The sequence below is a fragment of the Ctenocephalides felis genome, unplaced genomic scaffold (assembly GCF_003426905.1).
Source record: "Ctenocephalides felis isolate EL2017-DRISC unplaced genomic scaffold, ASM342690v1 CF-g0.4_SCAFFOLD_00845, whole genome shotgun sequence".
In the NCBI taxonomy this organism is placed as follows: domain Eukaryota; kingdom Metazoa; phylum Arthropoda; class Insecta; order Siphonaptera; family Pulicidae; genus Ctenocephalides; species Ctenocephalides felis.
The window spans coordinates 76810539-76830862 of record NW_020536999.1 but is presented as its reverse complement, the minus strand read 5'-3'; the positions used below and the strand labels follow the sequence as shown (position 1 = coordinate 76830862).

The 20324-nt window shown below is 31.3% G+C and overlaps 7 non-coding genes across 7 annotated transcripts; 2 read left to right on the top strand and 5 right to left on the bottom strand.

The window, feature by feature from the left end:
• Positions 1-136: 136 nt before the first annotated feature.
• Trnav-aac lies at positions 137-209 on the bottom strand. Its single transcript has one exon. It is a non-coding gene; the product is annotated as a tRNA-Val (tRNA).
• Positions 210-374: 165 nt separating this feature from the next.
• Trnav-cac lies at positions 375-447 on the bottom strand. Its single transcript has one exon. It is a non-coding gene; the product is annotated as a tRNA-Val (tRNA).
• A 236-nt stretch (positions 448-683) lies between these two features.
• Positions 684-756, bottom strand: Trnav-cac. Its single transcript has one exon. It is a non-coding gene; the product is annotated as a tRNA-Val (tRNA).
• Positions 757-922: 166 nt separating this feature from the next.
• On the bottom strand, positions 923-995 carry Trnav-cac. The gene has a single exon. It is a non-coding gene; the product is annotated as a tRNA-Val (tRNA).
• Positions 996-1529: 534 nt separating this feature from the next.
• Trnav-aac lies at positions 1530-1602 on the top strand. The gene has a single exon. It is a non-coding gene; the product is annotated as a tRNA-Val (tRNA).
• Positions 1603-1895: 293 nt separating this feature from the next.
• On the top strand, positions 1896-1968 carry Trnav-cac. Its single transcript has one exon. It is a non-coding gene; the product is annotated as a tRNA-Val (tRNA).
• A 1133-nt stretch (positions 1969-3101) lies between these two features.
• On the bottom strand, positions 3102-3174 carry Trnav-aac. The gene has a single exon. It is a non-coding gene; the product is annotated as a tRNA-Val (tRNA).
• Positions 3175-20324: the final 17150 nt, after the last annotated feature.

The following is a 20324-nucleotide window of genomic DNA, read 5'->3' as shown; positions in this document are numbered from 1 at the left end:
ATCGCCAATATTTAATGAAAGCTCAGAATAAATATTGAAGACTTTGATGTATAATTTATCATGGTATTGCAACGACAATTAATAAACCACCAAAACCCTTTATTGGCTTTGAATAAATATATAGGACTTCATTAGATGATTCCGACCGGGATCGAACCGGCGGCGTTCTGCGTGTTAGGCAGATGAGATAACCACTACACCACGGAACCTACAAAAATGAAACGCTTTTGCAGCACTCATTTCCAATATTTAATAAAAGCTTAAAATAAATATTGAGAACTTTGATGTATGATTTATCATGGGATTGCACCGACAATCATTAAACCACCAAAACCCTTCATTGGTTTTGAATAAATACAAAGGATTTTACTACATGATTCCGGCCGGGATCGAACCGGCGGCCTTCTGCGTGTGAAGCAGATGCGATAACCACTACACCACGGAACCTACAAAAATTAAACGCATTTGCTGCACGCATCGCCAATATTTATTAAAAGCTCAGAATAATTATTGAGGACTTTGATGTATGATTTATCATCGTATTATTTCATTAGATGATTCTGGCCGGGATCGAACCGGCGGCCTTCTATATGATTTACGATTCATCATAGGATTGCACCGACAATCAATAAACCACCAAAAACCTTTATTCGTTTTGAATAAACATAGAGGATTACATTAGATGATTCCGGCCGAGATCGAACCTGCGGCCTTCTGCGTGTGAAGCAGATGTGATAACCACTACACCACAGAACCTACAAAAATAGAACGCATTTGTAGCACACATCGCCAATATTTAATAAAAGCTTAGAATAAATATTGAAAACTTTGATGTATGATTTATCATGGGATTGCACCGACAATCAATAAACCACCAAAAACCTTTATTCGTTTTGAACAAAATATAGAGGATTACATTAGATGATTCCGGCCGGGACCGAACCGGCGGCCTTCTGCGTGTGAAGCAGATGCGATAACCACTACACCACGGAAACTACAAAAATAAAACGCATTTGCAGCACGCATTGCAAATATTTATTAAAAACTTAGAATAATTATTGAGGACTTTGATGTATGATTTATCATCGTCTTGCAACGACAATCAATAAACCACCAAAACCCTCTATTGGCTTTGAATAAATATATAGGATTTCATTAGATGATTCTGGCCGGGCTCGAACCGGCGGCCTTCTGTATGATTTATGATTCATCATGGGATTGCACCGACAATCAATAAACCACCAAAAACCTTTTTTCGTTTTGAATAAATATAGAGGATTACATTAGATGATTCCGGCCGAGATCGAACCGGACCAGTTGTGATAACCACTACACCACGGAACCTATAAAAATAAATCGCATTTGCAGCACGCATCGTCAATATTTAATAAAAGCTTAAAATAATGAAGACTTCGATGTATGATTCATCGTGGGATTGCACCGATAGCCAATAAACCACCAAAATTCTTCATTTGTTTGGAATAAATACAAAGGATTTCATTAGATGATTCCGGCCGGTATCGAACCTGCGTTCCGTGGTGTAGTGGTTATCACATCTGCTTAACACGCAGAAGGGCGCCGGTTCGATCCCGGCCGGTATCATCTAATGTAATCCTCTATATTTATTCAAAACGAATAAAGGTTTTTGGTGGTTTATTGATTGTCGGTGCAATCCCATGATGAATCATAAATCATACAGAAGACCGCCGGTTCGATCCCGGCCGAAATCATGTAATGAAATCCTCTGTATTTATTCAAAACCAATAAACGGTTTTGGTGGTAAATTGATTGTCGGTGCAATCCCATGATAAATCGTACATCAAAGTTTTCAATATTTATTCTAAAATTTCATTAAATATTGGCGATGCGTGCTACAAATGCGTTTTATTTTTGTAGGTTCTGTGGTGTAGTGGTTATCACATCTGCTTCACACGCAGAAGGCCGTTGGTTCAATTTCGGCCGGAATCATGTAATAAAATCCTCTATATTAATTCAAAACCAATGAAGATTTTTGGTGATATATTGATTGTTGGTGCAATCCCATGATGTCAATCATACATCGATGTCCACTACACCACGGAACCTACGAAAATAAAACGCATTTGCAGCCCGCATCGCCAATATTTAATAAAAGCTTAGAATAAATATTGAGGACTTTGATGTATGATTTATCATGGTATTGCAACGACAATCAATAAACCACCAAAACCCTTTATTGGCTTTAAATAAATATATAGGATTTCAATTAGATGATTCCGGCCGGGATCGAACCGGCGGCCTTCTGTATGATTTATGATTCATCATGGGATTGCATCGACAATCAATAAACCATCAAAAATCTTTATTCGTTTTGAATAAATATAGAAGATTACATTAGATGATTCCGGCCGGGATCGAACCGGCGGCCTTCTACGTGTAAAGCAGATGTGATAACCTATTGTGTAATAATGCATTTCGTGCGGTTTTAATAAATAACCAAAGTACAAGGCCAGCGCACGAATGCGAAAGTGCACATATGTCACGTCCTATACTGAATAAATAGAGTAGTGTTCGTCTATCAAACTCAGTGATGTCTTAGAAGAGAGTCCAGTCTAATAATGTCTTAAAGAGAGTATGTCTTAACACGAATTTATGTCAGTTTGTGATTTGAAAGTTTATTAAAAATTAAATAAAGTGACAGTCAAATCAAATTCAGTGTTTCTATTAGACTTTGCGTATGAGACTCTTTCAGCCTATACCAGTATAAAGTGCTCACGGTTCCGAGGAGATTTCTACCAGTGTTATTGTTTCATATTATAACTATAAGCTCTGCCCACGACACCTGGAAAGGGTTGGACGGATTTATCACCGAATTGGAGAGTGGATCAACCAACATTTGGAACTCAAATCAATTCAACAAACACCCCATATCATTTCAAACCACTACACCACGGAACCTACAAAAATTAAAAGCATTTGCAGCACGCATCGCCAATATTTAATAAAAGCTTAAAATAAATATTGAAGACCTCGATATATGATTCATCGTGGGATTGCACCGACAATCATAAACCACCAAAGTCCTTTATTCGTTTTGAATAAATATAGAGGATTACATTAGATGATTCCGGCCGGGATCGAAGCGGCGGCCTTCTGCGTGTTAAGCAGATGTGATAACCACTACACCACGGAACCTACGAAAGTAAATCACATTTGCAGCATGCATCGCCAATATTTAATAAAAGCTTAGAATAAATATTGAAGACTTCTATGTAGGATGCGTAGTGGGATTGCACCGACAGTGAATAAACCACGAAAACCTTTTATTAGTTTTAAATAAAGGTAGAGGATTTCATTAGATGACTCCGACCGGGATCGAAAATAAAACAATCAATATACCAACAAAACCCTTCATTGGTTTTGAATTAATATAGAGGATTCCATTAGATGATTCCGGGCCGGATCGAACCGGCGGCCTTCTGCGCGTAAAGCAGATGTGGCTGTTATGATAACCACTACACCACGAAACCTACAAAAATAAAACGCATTTGCAGCACGTATCGCCAATATTTAATAAGAACTTAGAATAATTATTGAGGATTATCGTACGCGGGCTATGCCCGTAATATTTACGTTTTGCCTAGCCATTGTACGCAGGCTAGGTGTAGGTGAAGGTATTCAATTCTGTATATAATAGTATGCAAATAAATTTAACAAGAAAATATACATTCTAATTAATTTAATAATGCGAGAAAGTTGATACAAATAGACAAAATTCAATTTGAGAAATGCTTGGCAGGCCTCCACTCATTGTCAGAGGACACAGCAAACAAATAATTCAGAAATATAGAATAATTATTGTAACATACAGATTATTATGTGATTATACATAGTAGAACAAAAACTCATACCAAATACTATTTTTATAAAATGTTTATCGCATTAATTATATTAACTGATATTTTTAACTTTTAGAAAAAATCTCGGCTGTTATCTGCACCATAATATAATTTGTTATGATATTTTATTGGTTTTTAATAAAATAGCGTTGCATCCGAAACTTTCCTTATATTTCACTTACACACAAATAAATATATATATATATATATATACTACTGTTTATTGTTAGTCGACAAAACACACAAATTATTAAGCCACAAACATAAATAAAAATATAATTAAGAGAAATAATACTTGTCAACAACCGCCACGAAGGTTAGATTATTACTGAGTTAAAATTGCATATTTACTTTGGTATTGCGCCCTCTATGATTCTGATCCCAAAACTATTCCGAATAGATAACAATTATTGAATTTTAATATCATCTGGTAACAATTCACGCCGTTTCGACCTTATAAATTGGGTCCAAAAACCGAAGTCAAACCATTCAGTGTTTGGAGCTCGTGGGGACAGTTCAATGGTAAGTCTTTTAAAAATATTTATATTGTGTAATAATTTCATATATTCAGTTTTAAATACGTTGCATGGAATTTGTGTTTGACTTGATTCACTGTTCAATAATGAATAAAAGAATTCAAATAAATTGAAGTAAATATTCGTCACTTTTATATTAAACGATATATATTACTTTTTATACTCTAATATACATTTGCTGAGAAGCCGCCTTCGTGTTTTTTTGTTACGAATATATTCAATTTTAGCTTCGGAATTAACATAAATAACCTAATACATATTTAGATTATAATGTGTACCTTGTCGGTTTAGAACAGATTTAGTAGTCAACATACAATTTTATTATAAATCCTATGTTTGAAATACTTTTTTTTAATTTTTTTTTTGGCCAGGAATTGCAAAAACGCAAATGAAAGAAGCGCGACTAAGGAACTTCTACTGTATTTACAACCGACTAGTATTTATTTATTTATATTATTTTATTATTTTAATTAATTTTCTTTTTATTTAACTTGTTCAGATTTTGTGTGGTGTTTTGCACAGTGGCGGGTGACTGGGGATTCATTGTGCCTTTTTTTACATTTTATTATATTTAAAATTTTTAATTAATCTATTTTTATCATGGCTTAGTTACTACTTGCGTCCAACCGCTTTTCTGTTTTGTTTGTGCGGAAAATTGAGTTCGAAACTATTATCGTTAATCATTTATAATTTTTTCATCGTTTAAAACGATTTTTAAAGCCGAGTTTGCGCATTTTTAAAACCTGTCGCCCTCCCCCCTCGGCAGGTTCGAGTAGTTCGCGATTAATTATTAAATTAATTTTTGTTTGTCGGTGTGTGGTTGCTTGCAAAGTTTTTCCCAGAAGCGGAGCAACGCCATACGCTTTAATTCATAAATATTACTATATGTACATATTAAGAGTAACGTTAATTTTTTTTTGAATTATTTTATTAATTACCTTACGTTATATGCGCATTCAAACATCTAGTTTGAAATTTTGAAATCCAGCTTGTTTCTCAAATTACTTATATTTATTTTAACGGGTTTTTTCTGCTTTTATGTACTATATTCGTTATTGCACAATGGGTCTCCCGTGACGGAAAAATGTTGAAGACGCAGTGCTTGAAAAGTGTTTGAATTTTTTTAAAAAAAGTATATCGATCAATACCAAGAGCAACTACTACAGGAGAAGCACAACCCAGGATAGACTTGTGATACAAAAGGAATCAATGCCGAGGCCAACTACTACAGGAGAAGCACAACCCAGGAGGGACTTCTGATACAAGAGAAATCAATGCCAAGACCAACTACTACAGGAGAAGCACATTCCAGGATAATATGCATGCATATATTAGTTTTCTCGTATTACATATAATTAGTCGTTATCTAGACTTACATTTATATAAGTTATAATTTTTTAATATTAACATTACCGGGGCCCCGTTTATATCCTCATCCCTTTTAGGTAAATTTGTGTTTTTTTTAATCTCGTTTCAGGTGTATTTCCATGAAGATTTCCAGAAGATTTCCTTTTCAAGACAACCAGGAAGCCGCTACCAGATTGGAGATTATGCGCATAAATGAAATCATATGGAGCAAAGATAAAATGTAAGAAAAAACTTTAATTATATTGTATTATTATTATTGGATCTTTATAATAGTGTATCGATATTATTGTATTATATTAGTCTTAAACTAATGTTTAGTTAAGGGTCCTTTTGACGTAAAAATTTCGGTCGAATATTTTGTAATTTATTTTCAAATTAATTTAAAATAATAATCAATTTTTATTTCATAATTATCCATCACTTTCCAGAGGCCAACCAGGACCAACAGAAGACTGCTGACGGATCAAGACCAATAGAAGAAAACTGCCGGATTGGTGAATATCAAGATGAATATGAAGTGTGAGAAGACTTTAGTTATATTATTCTATTATTATTAAGTAATTACTATTAAGTAGTTATATTATTTATTAGGGGCGTTTTCGGTCATACGTTTTTTTAAAGTTGTTCGCGTATTATTAATTCGCGTTTTCACGTTAATATCTTCAGTCATACCTTTTTTGGGGTTTTTCGCGTACTTTTGTTTGAGCTCAAAGAGGGTGGCGTTGTGGAAGAACCTTTCTTTTTTCCGCGCTTTTTTACATTAATTAATTAATAATTGCAAATCACAAAATGATTTGTCCATAAGTTTTATAGGCTAGGAGACTATGAAGTCCTTTTTCCAAGTAATTACATGGTGTATTTGGGGAGTACTTCTGTACTCTGGGGGGTACATCATGTGGATGCTTTTTTTTTATAATATCACAATCACCGTTTTAAAACCGAACTACAATTTCCATATTAAAATTTCATACAATTTTACATTAATAAAAATTACACACTACACACCGAGAGGTTCTTTCGCTTTTAAAAATCGAAATTTTTGGGTACATTAGGTCATCTCGCGAGGTTCTTTTCGCATTACATTCGGTACAATTCGTTTATTAGTTAAGAATAATTAGTCAATGAGTTAGATTAGTGGATTAGGGCTGCAGAAGTCGTTGCATTTCTGTGGCGACACCACATTAAAAAAACGCGCCTAACAACTCTACCTCCTGGGTGGTATGGAAAAGAGTTGCATTCTAGCTATAAGTACAATTGTCATAATTAGGTATTTAGATAATTGTTTTAATTAATATACATAGATGGATCACTTTAGGTTGCACGCATTACTGATAATTATAAACTTATATCGAAAAGTCTTACAAATAAAAAAAATCAAATAAATCTTTACTTTTAAATTTGTTACTTTCCAGCTTTTTCTTGCTCAAGCTTATAAGTAAACGATTTTTTTAAGTCACTTCTAATTATTAATAATTTTTGCATTTTATACTCTTAAATCAATTAAAAATTATTTAATTTATTAATTCATGGAAAAAGTTCTATTCCAGTTATAACTGTAATTATCAGTATCAAAATATTTAAATCAATATTTTAATTTATATAGAACATTTTAATTTTAATTTAATGTATATATGAATTTATTACAAAATAATATCGAATTGTATAAAATATTAAAAAATACAAATTAATAATAATAATTAACTTGCTTTTTATGTTTTTACATTGATTTTTTTACAGAAATTTGTAAACAAATTTTAGACTTTTTAGAAAGAATAACTAAAAATTATCATTTGAATCGTGCGTTGAAAATATATTTTTGGGTGGTACTGCAATGTGAAAAGTTGTATGGTTTTTAGTAGTATTAATATTACTTGTAAGAAAGCAGAAAGTAAACGTTAAATTATTACTTAATCAGCCTGTTTAATAGGTGTGTACCTATTAATATAAAAATACAAATAAAAAAAACTTATTTCAAAAATAAATGCAACAATAAAAGAATACATTATAATTAATTTATTAATGGGAAAAAGTTGACCAAAAATAAAAACTTATTTTAAAAATGCTTTACGGGACGCAGCACGTCTTGCCATCAACAGGAAGCAAAGGTTTTTTGAATCATTTGTGCGCTCGAAATCGTGGACGATAATTGCATCCAAACATACATACACAAACACACATACTTCAAATGCTCTGTAACCTTTGAAACGTAAAGATATGCAAAAATTTCCATTTTCTATTTTTTACGATTATTATGACTTACCCTACAAGAAGTTGATAATAGAATAAAATTCAACGTAAACATTTTCTATATCTCAATTGGAAATAGGAGCATGCCAAGCATCTATTATTATAATGCCTACAGGCGTATTAAATGTGAATTTCAAAATTTCATAAAAATTGAATAAAATATAACATTTTTCATACCACAAATATTGCAGGCTATAAAACTATTAAACTTTTTTATCATACACATATTTGTATTATCGTCAGTTGTGAGTGTTTAACCCAGCGATTTCCAACCTGTGGGGCGCACCAACCCTAAGGGGGCCCCATACCGTTCCAAGGAGGGCGCGACGCTGTTTTAAAAATATTAATTTTAAATGTTGAGTAATTGAAATATTAATTTCAAATGCTGAGAAACTGCCATCTAAAAAAATCTAGATATGTTCAAATACGAATGGAACAGAAATCTATTTGTCATTGTGAAATATGATGATATACTGAAAAACAAGCTCAACCGTCGCATTACTTTTTTCTAATGGTGTGATTATTATTTTTCTATGATTTGTTTTCATTAAAACTATTTCGTCTTATAATCGATAGTTATGTTTGTATGTATTTTTTTAATATTGTGTATTATTTGGCATAATTTCAGTTAAGTATATTTAAATTAAATTATTAGAACAATTAGGGGGGAGGCGCAATATTTTTTTCTTTCGAAAGGGGGGCGCAAGGAGGAAAAAGATGGAAACCACTGGTTTATCCCCTTAACTTAGGATTTTGATACAGTTTTGTTTTTGTGTTTTATTGTTTTGTAAAAATAAATATTTTGTAATAATTGTGTCAAATAATATAAATATTATAAAAAATATACATGCAAACATAACTATTGATTATAAGAAAAAACTAGTTGGTTTGGTTTTTAGCCTTGAGGCAAGTTACATAAACTTCCCGATATGTATAAATAATCGACTTAATCCATAATAAATAAATTAATTTATGAGTGATTAAAAGTATTCCGAGTGGATTTATTACACATCATTGCAAACGAACAAACAAACACGTTAACTCGGAGTATTTTCTAAAAGCAAATTTTCAAAAATCATTAATTTTAATTAATCAATAATTATAATTGAACCAGTTTCCATAGGACTTTGATTGTTTACTATGTTCAACACCAAGTACACTCGTTATACCAACTAAATCGTCTAATTTTATTTTTAACAAACGTCAAAAAAACTACTCATTTTCTCAAACTTTGATAAATTTTTAAAATTAAACTACTTGTCGTAAGGCCGTAATATTTCAGTATGTTCTATAAGACCATGATATATATCGCCAAAAAAAGTTTCACGAAAATCGGCTTAATTTTTTTTTTCAACATTTAATTACAAGAAAACGGCTCGGTAGATTTTTACCTAAAACTAATCAGTATCCTTCCCAACTAATATCTTTCAAACAGTTTTTGATTTTTTAAAATCGGTTCGGTAGTATGAGCTTAAATGTGGACAAAAGGTTTAACACTTTTTTCCAAATTACAAAGAAACGGCTTGGCCGATCGTCGCACAAAACTGAGAAACGATAATCCTCATCGAGATACATCAAATGCTTTTTAAATATCTGAAATCGGTTCAGGCGTTTTTGAGCAAACGTCGATGAAAGTTCTAATTTTGACAAATGCCAAAAAGACCATACTAATTTTTGCAAACTTTGATGAATTTTTAAAGCTGAACCAGTTGTCGTAGGGCCGTAATATTTTAGTATGATCAAAAAAATAATCATAAAAATCGTCAAAAAATTTTTTTTCAAACTTTATTACAAGAAAACGGCCCGGCCGATCTCTACCAAAAACTAATCAGCACGATTTCCAATCAATATCTTTCGAACGGTTTTTGAATTTTCAAAATCGATTCAAAGTTGCGGGCTAAAACGTAGACGAAAAATTTTTCACTTTTCTGCGATTTATAAAGAAACGGCTAGGCTGATCGTCACACAAAATGGACAAACAATAGTCCACATCGAGATACATCGAGTGGCTTTTAAATTTTTGAAATCCTATTCAATAAAATAATGATAAATACTGAGGGCGTTAGCCTTCGAATTTATCTTGACAAGGTAATGTAGCATTTATATAATATTATATAAATACATTCGTAAATATACTTAGCTATAAGTTGTTATAATATTATTACTTTAGTCCCGGTACGATGCCGTAAATTGGAGAGGCTCAGTACGCGGTGGACGGGGCAGAAGAACTCAGCGCGGCAGGAAGCCAACGCGGAGCAATTTCCTCCCTTCTGGAGGCAGTAGCAGCAGCTTCCGTGGCAACAGAGGCAACAGAGGCAACAGAGGCAACAGAGGCAACAGAGGCCACCGCGGTGGTCGTGGTCGAGGCCAGTCTCACCAGATCGCAATCGTTTGAAGTCAAACGGAAAACCAGTCAGAATCATTGGTATGCCACCAAATGGCCAGCAATTTTTGATTGAATGGTGAAATTCAGGGCGTGTACATCATTATTCTTTGCGGCAAGAACTGCTCGTTGACTTAACCAAGCATAATTCTGATAATTCTCACTAATGTCATTACTCAAATTTTTAATTACGGTGCGTGAAGTTCCAGCAATTTGCATTAGGGCACGATGCCATGCACCACTAATATTCTTAGCTATAAACCTTGCGGAGCTCGAGACCTTTCCAACGAATGCAAAATTGTCGAAATCGGTTCGTGCGTTCTGGAGTTATTTCGTCAGGAAGGAAAACCCGACTTATTTTTACATATATAGAAGATAATAATGATAACTTTATTATAAAATTATCATCAGGTTTAAAAAATCTAGCGCCACATAATATTAATAACCATTGGCTCTTAGTTTTAATAGATACAGATAAACAATTCATATTACTTCTTGCATTAATGCTTTAAAGGACTATATTTAGTCAATTTCAAAAAAGTTGCTTAACTTACAGGAAAGAATCCAATAAATTCCACGTTTGCATAAAGTAATTTCTCCCCAACAGATCGATAGTTATAGTTGGGGACAATCAAAAATGCATACTGTTTATTAAATAACACTAAATGAAATTATATAGTAGCAAGTAGAATATAATTCATGGTATGAACATGAACTAAATTCAGAATTATCACTTATCAAATGCGAAACTAATTTTACAACAATGTAAGCAGAGCTGTTTCATCTTAATATTGGTTCGTCTAGAACAAGTGATTCCCAAAGTGGTCATGTCAACGAAGAGGGAATATGGATATCCACGATAGTGGATCACAACTCAACTTGTTAATATCTATTTTATTATTAAGAAATCAATTAATAAATGTCTTAATTTGGATTAGTATCTTTACTTGAAATGTTTGCATAAGGAGATTGACTTGATCTTGCCATTGAAGACGGCGGAGAAATTGAATATTCTAGAAATGCGTCTGAAGGATAACAACGAGTTATTCATTTATAAAAAATTGTTGGAAAAATTCGTGCAAGTAACTGGAATTAAATAGTATTCATAATCTCATGATCTGCTTATCAACCAGAATAATAATTCAATACATCAAGCAGATCTGTATATTGTGATAAAGATGTAAAACGGCGAATGTTACTTCGACGATGTTATAAGAAGTTTTTGCGACCCAAATCTAGTAAATGAAAACAAATGAAGCGAAGTGACTGCCAACGATGAGATCCAATTCGAAGTCATCGAATTTTTACGCTCTCCGTGACTCTAGGCGGCCCGTAGTCGTCTCTGCCGGTGCTCAAAGGGATTCTCTACGCCTCCACCGGGGTTTGACCAGCTCACCTGGTTCTGCGTTGTGCTACATGAATATAAGTAAAATTTTGTGCAATATAATATATATATATATATATATATATATATATATATATATTTGAATAGTCTTGAATTTGATGTTGATATATGTTATATGTTTAATTTGAGTTTAATATTCGGGCGTAACATCAATATATATATATATATATATATATATATATATATATATATATATATATATAATTCACACACAAAACACACAAGCCTCTACACAAGTTGGGAAGGATAATTCTCTACTAAGAATCCACGCCGAGAACAAGAATAAGTGTCGTGAGTGAGAATGCTAATTCTCACTCAGAGTAATAATAATTATTAAATGTTAGACATAAGTTTTTGTTGTATTTTCATGTTTTTGTATTAATTTCTTAAGCAAAAATCCGTGCATATCAGTGTTCATTTGTGTATAACAAATTTGTTAGTTAGCAGTCTCTGCTTATTGTTTATAAGAAACAGATTACAGAATAAAATTAAATAAAAAATAAGAAAAAAATTTTTAGCATTGATTATCATAATTGTTTTGAAAATGTAGCCCTGAAGATGAGTCAAACCAACACTCGAAACGTATACTATTCTAAGAAACATACAGACAACATTTCCTTATAAAACCTGAAAAATATAAATAAGCTGCTGATACTCTTCAACAAAAATAGTTTTGTTTAGAGAAATTTTCGTATGAAGCTTTTTTGATCCGAAACCATTACTAGATATATGTAATTTGTTTACGTCAAAAGCCATGTCACATAAAATTGAAAGAAAAGTGGTGCAGGTACATGTAGAAATCATTCCCTTTTTGAAAATGTATAAATCATACTGATATAAAAAATAAAATATTCGACCAGAGTTTACATGGTACAAGCAACCTCATAAAAAAGCATAATTAGATAAAATATGAATCTAAAACTTGAGCATTACAAACAATGGCACATATATGGAACTAAAAAATATAAATTAAGTATTTTTGTTTCTAAGATAGAAATAGAAACTTAACCAATTACATCCGCAGTCTCTTGTATGTTCAAAAATAAATCTATGCGATGTTAAATATGTATAGATTTATTATAGTGGCAAATAAAAAAAAAGTAAGTAAAATTATAAGAAACGTGTTTTACATATATCATTACAGCAATATTATGTGCTATTAGTAACTATAATTATATTATTAAATTGATTTTCATAATTTTCAATTCATTTTAAAGTTACCACATTGAAACATATGTATGTATTGTAAAAATGTATTTGAGCGTTTGTAGTTTCCCAAATCTTAGTACTAATGAAAAAAAAGAAAATGTTATATCTTGTAAGTTCATCCTACAAGTTACATGTGCTGATCATTGAATATTTAAAATTAGTTAAATATAATTTATTGCATTAAGAATAAATTATTCTTCTAAAATTTCTTGATATTTGCAAATATCAATTGAAATTTTTAATATCGATTTCGAGTGCAAATTGATTTTATTCTTGTAGTTTGTGTTAGGTTTTCTTCTTATAATATGCATGCTGCATGACATGTTTCAATTTCCTTCATATAAATGTAACAAATTTGATGTAAGAATTAAGATTGAGAAGTACTTCACCAGAGATCTAAAGATCTTACAATCACAATTGAATTGGAGAAATCAATCTTCACGACTTTGAATAATTTATATAAGTGTTGAAATATTTTCTTTTGGCAATAAATTATAGCATTTGATCCATGGTTAAGAAATCCGTACAAATTAAAACTATCTTCCTGATTGATTATGTATAGTGATGAAAAGCCTTAGAGCAAACACTATTTATATTATTGTGATGCCACTTTTACCAAATATCTCAAAATTATTGAAGGTCAAAATTGTTTATGCGGCGATCATTTTATTCAACATATGGTATTGATTTACGAAGAAAAATCATGTAGTAGCCAAATAGATCCAAAATTAAACAAAAAAAACTGATGAAGTATGAAGTATTTTGCCTCCGCCTCAAATTTGATATCCCGTTCATGTGATAAATTCAGGGCGTTTTTTTCTATTTGGTCGAAAACTACTTTGAGTAGTTCACAATCATAAAGATAGAGACACGAATGCCTTCGACTGGATTGAAACTAACAAAAGAGATGTTTCAAATAGTTTGGCACAATAAACCCATCAAATCATTGGCATCACAATAAACAATATAAATCAAAATTTCCTTTTCATTGTCATGTGTGACTTTTCAACAAATAGATCAAGAATATTATAATGATCTTCAGCCATAAAGTCCTGATGACATCTTATTTGATTTATAAATCATAATTTATAAATCAAAATCAAAATAATACATAAAATACCGTGCATTATACACCAAATCCTCGTGTTATGCATTTGTCTCGATCAAAGATAATTCTTTTCATGACATGTTGAATGCTGCTCATGTTATTCCACACAGGAGCAAAGCTATGCAAAATTTGCTTTTTTCAAATATTCATATCGTCTTTTTTATTGAAATAAATGAGTCTTTATACTAAATATTAATCATATTGTTTACTATTTTGTTTCACTTCTGGAAATACTTAATAGTTCTGGTTCCAAAAGAATGCAATTTGGTTCCTATATTATCATTCGTCAGTTATTGTTGAACCTCAATAACAGTGCTTTTATTGCAATTCAGTCATTATCCTTTGTTTCATGTACGTAATAATTTTTCATTCCATTTATAATACTCCTGCTATCATAATCTATTATCGTAACATCTCTTATTATTTATAATATTTCCAATTTTGTTTTGTTGGCATTCAACAAATAAAGTTTCTTCATGACTGCTATATATTTTAACTAATTTTACATATTCAAAGACTAAATCACACATTATTTAGTTGTATTATCACAACATTGATTTCGAAAAATATCACAATTCAAGAAAACTACCGACACTTTAAAATTTACAATATAATACATACTGACTTACTAACGCGCTTGTACATTTATTTTCGCTGAACAAGAAACTCATGAACAAATAAAATTATATGTAACATAGTAGCACACGTAACTAAACAGCTCAATATCATCCGGAAGATTTACAAAATCATCTAAAAAATTGTCACTTTCTAACAATTTTCTAGATTTACTAAAACACTAGTTATGCTTTTTATGTGCTGGATTGGCAAGCAATACTCTACCAAATAGATATGAAAAATTTGAAATTATTTAAATTTAATATATTTAATTAAATTATCATAAATTAAATTACTGGGCAGTAAATACTTTCAGCTTATGTTCTTAATTCAAAAACTTTATTTTCTTTTAATTCAAGATGTATAATTTGATGTTGCCTTGTACAATTCTAGTATTCTACTAATGTTTTGGGATTTTGAGTTCTCTACATGGTACACCACTGGTAACAACCTGATGATACTTTAATGGCAAGTATTACCTTGATAGGATTTCCATTAAATCATTGTGGCATAAGAGTATTGTTTCATTCATCTTCAGTTGAATTTTCGACAAATAATGAAATTGATAAGTTTTTTGAGCGTATATAATTGGTTTTAGCAAATTACATCACCGATGTAATCTTGTTTTGAATCGAGTAAATAAAAAGAAAAATTTAGATAATATTTCTTATACATGGAGTACATTAAATTATTCTAGAATGTCTCTCGTTGAATAGTAATTTAGTAAAACATTATAAGCCAACAGAAAACTTGACAATCCACAAGCAACTTTATCCATATCGAAGTACAACTAAATTCACTCATTGTTAATATATTCCGTCAAACTCCGCTAAATTAAACCCGGAATTAAAGTAGGGTGGATATGTGTGGCACTTAGTGGTACCGCATAAAGAATACGGTGGAAACATTACAATGGATAATTACTTCAGTAGTCTAGTCTAGTTTTATTATCTTCGAATTTGACAATTGTTAGCACTATCAAGCAAAATAAAGCTTGCTTGTTTAAATCAAATTAAAGAAATAATTTAATGTAATAGTGAATTTGTAAATTAAAATGGAATTAAAATTGCGCAACTTTTCGAGTGGTCGTATTAGTAGTATAACTTCAATAAACAAGCAATAGCTGTATTATTCCCACCCCCATTGACCTAGCGTAAGATCGGACAAAACTATACGAAACTAGCCGAAGTTTATCGAGGACGCTCGAAATTGAGTTATAAAGACATATTCTTATCTATGGGCACATTGTATCCGCCGGTCGCGTTGTGTTTTTTTACAGGCTTAGATGTTATGCTTTCAGAATTTATTTTCTTTATTTTTCATATTTATCAATTTCACATAATTTGCTAAGATTGCGATTTTATAATTTCGTGTATTTTGTCAAACTTAATAATCTTTTTACACCGACAACAAATTAATCATGAATCAACAAAGTTCAGTTTGGTGTTATTTTAAAAAAAACATCGGTTTAAAAAAAAACACCGCTGAATGCAATTTTTGCAAGAAACTACTGAAGTGCTGTGAAGGGAGTACTAGCTCAATTCGAAACATTTTAAGACTATTCATAGTATTTTCGATAACGAGAAAAAACTCGTCCGGAACTTCAACTTCTAGAAAGCGACAAAGGTAAATAACTCATCAGGTTTTAATATTTAATCAATATTCATTTACTAATAATTTTTATTTAAATGAATCTTTTTGGGGCAATTAAGTGCACAGTGAAGTATAAAAACTCTATAAAATCTAATTTGGAACACAATAAAATTAATATCAGCTTATACGTAATTAACATGTAGAGATATGAAAAACAATATTTTTGCTTAACATATATTCAGACACAGTGCTAATTACAGCGACTTTTTGCATAGATTTTTTGTTATATGTGTTAGTTTTAAATCCTTGGCAGAAATAATACATTTTTCACAAATTGATTTGAAACTCATAGTTGGTATGACTATAATTCTGCCAAATATTGCAGAAGTTGCATTAGTTATCCAACACTATGCTCATAGTTTTGAATAACTATACTTAAATAGTTTTGAATAACTATACTTAAATTGTTCTGAATAACTAATGCAAAATGCATAAATCACTCTGTTTCTGAAACTTTTCATAGTGCCGCTAATACTTTTATAATAAATAGTACAACGCAAATTCTCGAAGGAGTTTACGTTTTGACCAGAAAATCCTACTTGCTAATTTCATGTCAATGATATAAATTAATATAAAACAAATATCAAATTATTTTATAATAGTCCTTCATTGACCCTATTGATTGTTCAACTTTGATCAATCTTTAGAATTTTTTATCATTATGTATATATACACATAATTAATACTAGTGAATAAACATATTTCACTGTTTTATATGTTCAATGAACGTGAGGTAGAGATGATATTAGCTTCACCTCAGCTGATTCTCAAACAAGTTCATTGACGCGGATAAAAATCACAAGAGCATTTCGAAGCAGCAGGCATTTGGAAGAAAAGAGTGAGAAAATCACATGCTTACTTGCTGAAATGATATCAACAGATTTGCTACCATTAAGCTTTGTGCATTGGAAAGGATTCCAGAAATTTATGAAATTTCTCGAACCTATATAAAAATTTCATCAAGAGGTACTTTAACAAATCTTCCCATTCAACCTTATTTTTATTATAGATATGTTGATGATATCCTCTTGTGTTTAGATAATGATTATGTATCCCACACTTTAAATTCTTTTAATTCTTTTAATAAGCATTTGCAGTTCACTTGTGAACTTGGAGCTAGTAATTCTATCAGTTTCTCAGACTTAAAACTTATAAGAAATAATAATGTCATCCTCACTGACTGGTTCCAAAAACCAACTTGGTCTGGTCGATATTTAAATTTTCTTATCACTCTCGTTCTATAAAAATTTCAGTTGTCATTTCCTTAATAGATAGGGCCATTTAGTTAAGTGATAAGATTTTTTGGAAAAAAACCTATCTTTGGTCCGTGCTGTTTTGAATAATAATTGTTATCCTTCATATTTTGTAAATAACGTCATTAAAAATAGATTAGAGTTTTTACAAAACAATTTAAACAGTTCTTCCTATCTTAACAATTCTTTTTCAAAATCTAATTCTTCTTCTTTAGATAAATATAAAGGTGTTATTTGTTTACCCTTTTTAAGCAGTTTTTCTTATTTTTTAAAAAAAGTTATTTGCCGCTGAAGGTTTTCTTTTGGTTTTCAGTTTTGAAAACACTTTCCGTTGCCTTTTTTCTCCTTTTAAATCAAAAACTCCCGCTGATAGGGTTACTGATTCTGTTTACAGGTTGGACTGCAATGATTGCAATAGTTGTTACATTGGTGAAACTTCCCAATATATATACAAAAGGGTTAATCAACATAATTATAATTCCAGAAACCCAAATCAATTCAAAACGATGCTTTCTGAACATATGATAAACCTGAACCACACTTTTAACAAATGTCAAACCCTCAATCCTTTACATTGAAAAAAAACGGTGACCTTAGAAAGATAGTTGAGTCTTTACTTATATCCCTTAATACGTCTTGTGTAAACAAACGTATTTCCTCTCATCTCTTACATGATAGTTACAAAGTAATTATTAATTTCATGAAAAGTAATTCAATACAGTTTTAGAATCTTTCATTCGTTATATTTCTTCTCTGTTTTCTTTCCCCTTTCGTTCTTGCTACTCTCTCCACTCCCATACACGGGCGTTGCCTACACTGCGATTGTACTTTTAACTTGAACAGTGCACACAACGCTAGGCTACATTAAACAGTAAATATAGGAGGGCAAATGTGCTCCTTCTATTTTCGTTTGTTAATTAACAGTATTTTATTATTTACACAACATAAAAGACTCTGAAATAAAAATAAATACCCGTTCTATTCTCTGCAAAAATTTTCTCTCCTTCATTAAATCTTTCAATTCAAAAAAAATCGACTGTTTAGATATTCTTAGAGATATTAAAGCCTGGAAAATTTTCTTAAAAGAAAACCCCGATATTCTAATCACTAGAGCCGACAAAGGAAACATAACAGTGATTTTAAATAAATCATCTTATTTAGAAAAAGTTTCCGCGCTAGTTGCTGATACAAAACTTACTCCGCCGTTATCTCAGATCCAAGAGAACGTATAAACGCTCTTTTCACAAATCATCAGCGTTTAGTCTCAAAAAAAACAAATTTCTCCAGAAATTGTGCCTAGCCTCAAAAACCTGCATCCGTACAACCCAAAACTTACGGACTACCCAAAATACATAAAACTTAACTAACCTTTCAGACCAATCGTCGCTGACTTGAATTCCCGCTCTCAAAATTCTCCAAATTTCTCAAACCCATACTTCTTCAGTCACTGTTAAGTCCCCCTTTTTCGTAAAAAAAACTCCTTTGAATTGGTCACAAACTCCGTGATATTGTACTTCCTGATAATTCTTTATTAGTGAGTCTAGACGTGGTATCCCTATTCACTTACGTTCCCCCACAATTAATTTTAGACGCTATCACTGCTAGATGGGACGAAATTTCATGTCATACAACTATTTCATTACACTGGTTCTTGAGTTAATAAAATTTATAATTCTAAACATCTATTTTCAATTCAACGACCGTTTCTATTTCCAAATCTTTGGCACACCTATGGGTTTCTTCTATATCTCCAGCTCTCGCTGAGTTACCTTTACAATATTTAGAGACCAAAGTGTTTAATTTTTGCAAATTTCATTCAATCATTCAATCTTCAATTTATACAGGTACGTGCATGACATTTTTACTTGTGTGCCGGTTAAAAACTTCGAACTTTTACTCCACAATTTCAACCCTTTCAATGAACATCTCTCCTTCACTTTCGAAAAAGAACAGAACAATTCCATCAGCTTTCTTAACGTCAAAATTATAAAAACCTTAGTAAACCGTATCATCACAAATTGGTACCAAAAACCTACTTGGTCGGGCAGGTATAAATTTCCATTCTGCATAAAAATAGGTACTATAATTAATGTAGTTGACCACGCCATACTTCTCTCTGACAAACATTTTGGTCTGCTAATTTATCGTTAATCCACACAACACTTATCAATTTCTCATAATAATTATTAATACCTCTTCTTCTTCTACCAAAATCTCCAAACACAATAACATTATTGGCAATGTTTGTCTCCCGTTTATTAAAGAACTCTTTCCCTTAAAAAAAAAATGGTTCCACAAGGTCGACTTAAGATTAATTTGTAACATAGACTTAACCCTTAGCTCTCTTTTTTCCAACCTCAAATCACCCATAGTTTAGAACGCACATCAAATATTGTCTATAAATAAAAATGCAATGATTGTGATTCCATTTACATAGGTGAAACTGGACAGAATTTAATAAAACGACTAAAACAACATGATAATAACTCAAAAAACCCAGGACAAAATCAAACCATTTTAAACATTGTTTTAACTTTTATAACGCTAGTATACTTTATCACGAACGGAACATTATTCAGAGAAGATTGCTAAATCTTGTCTAATCAGCAATATTAAAATCTGCATTAATAAAAGGTGTGTAATGCCTCTTTGCCTTAAAGAGGACAAAA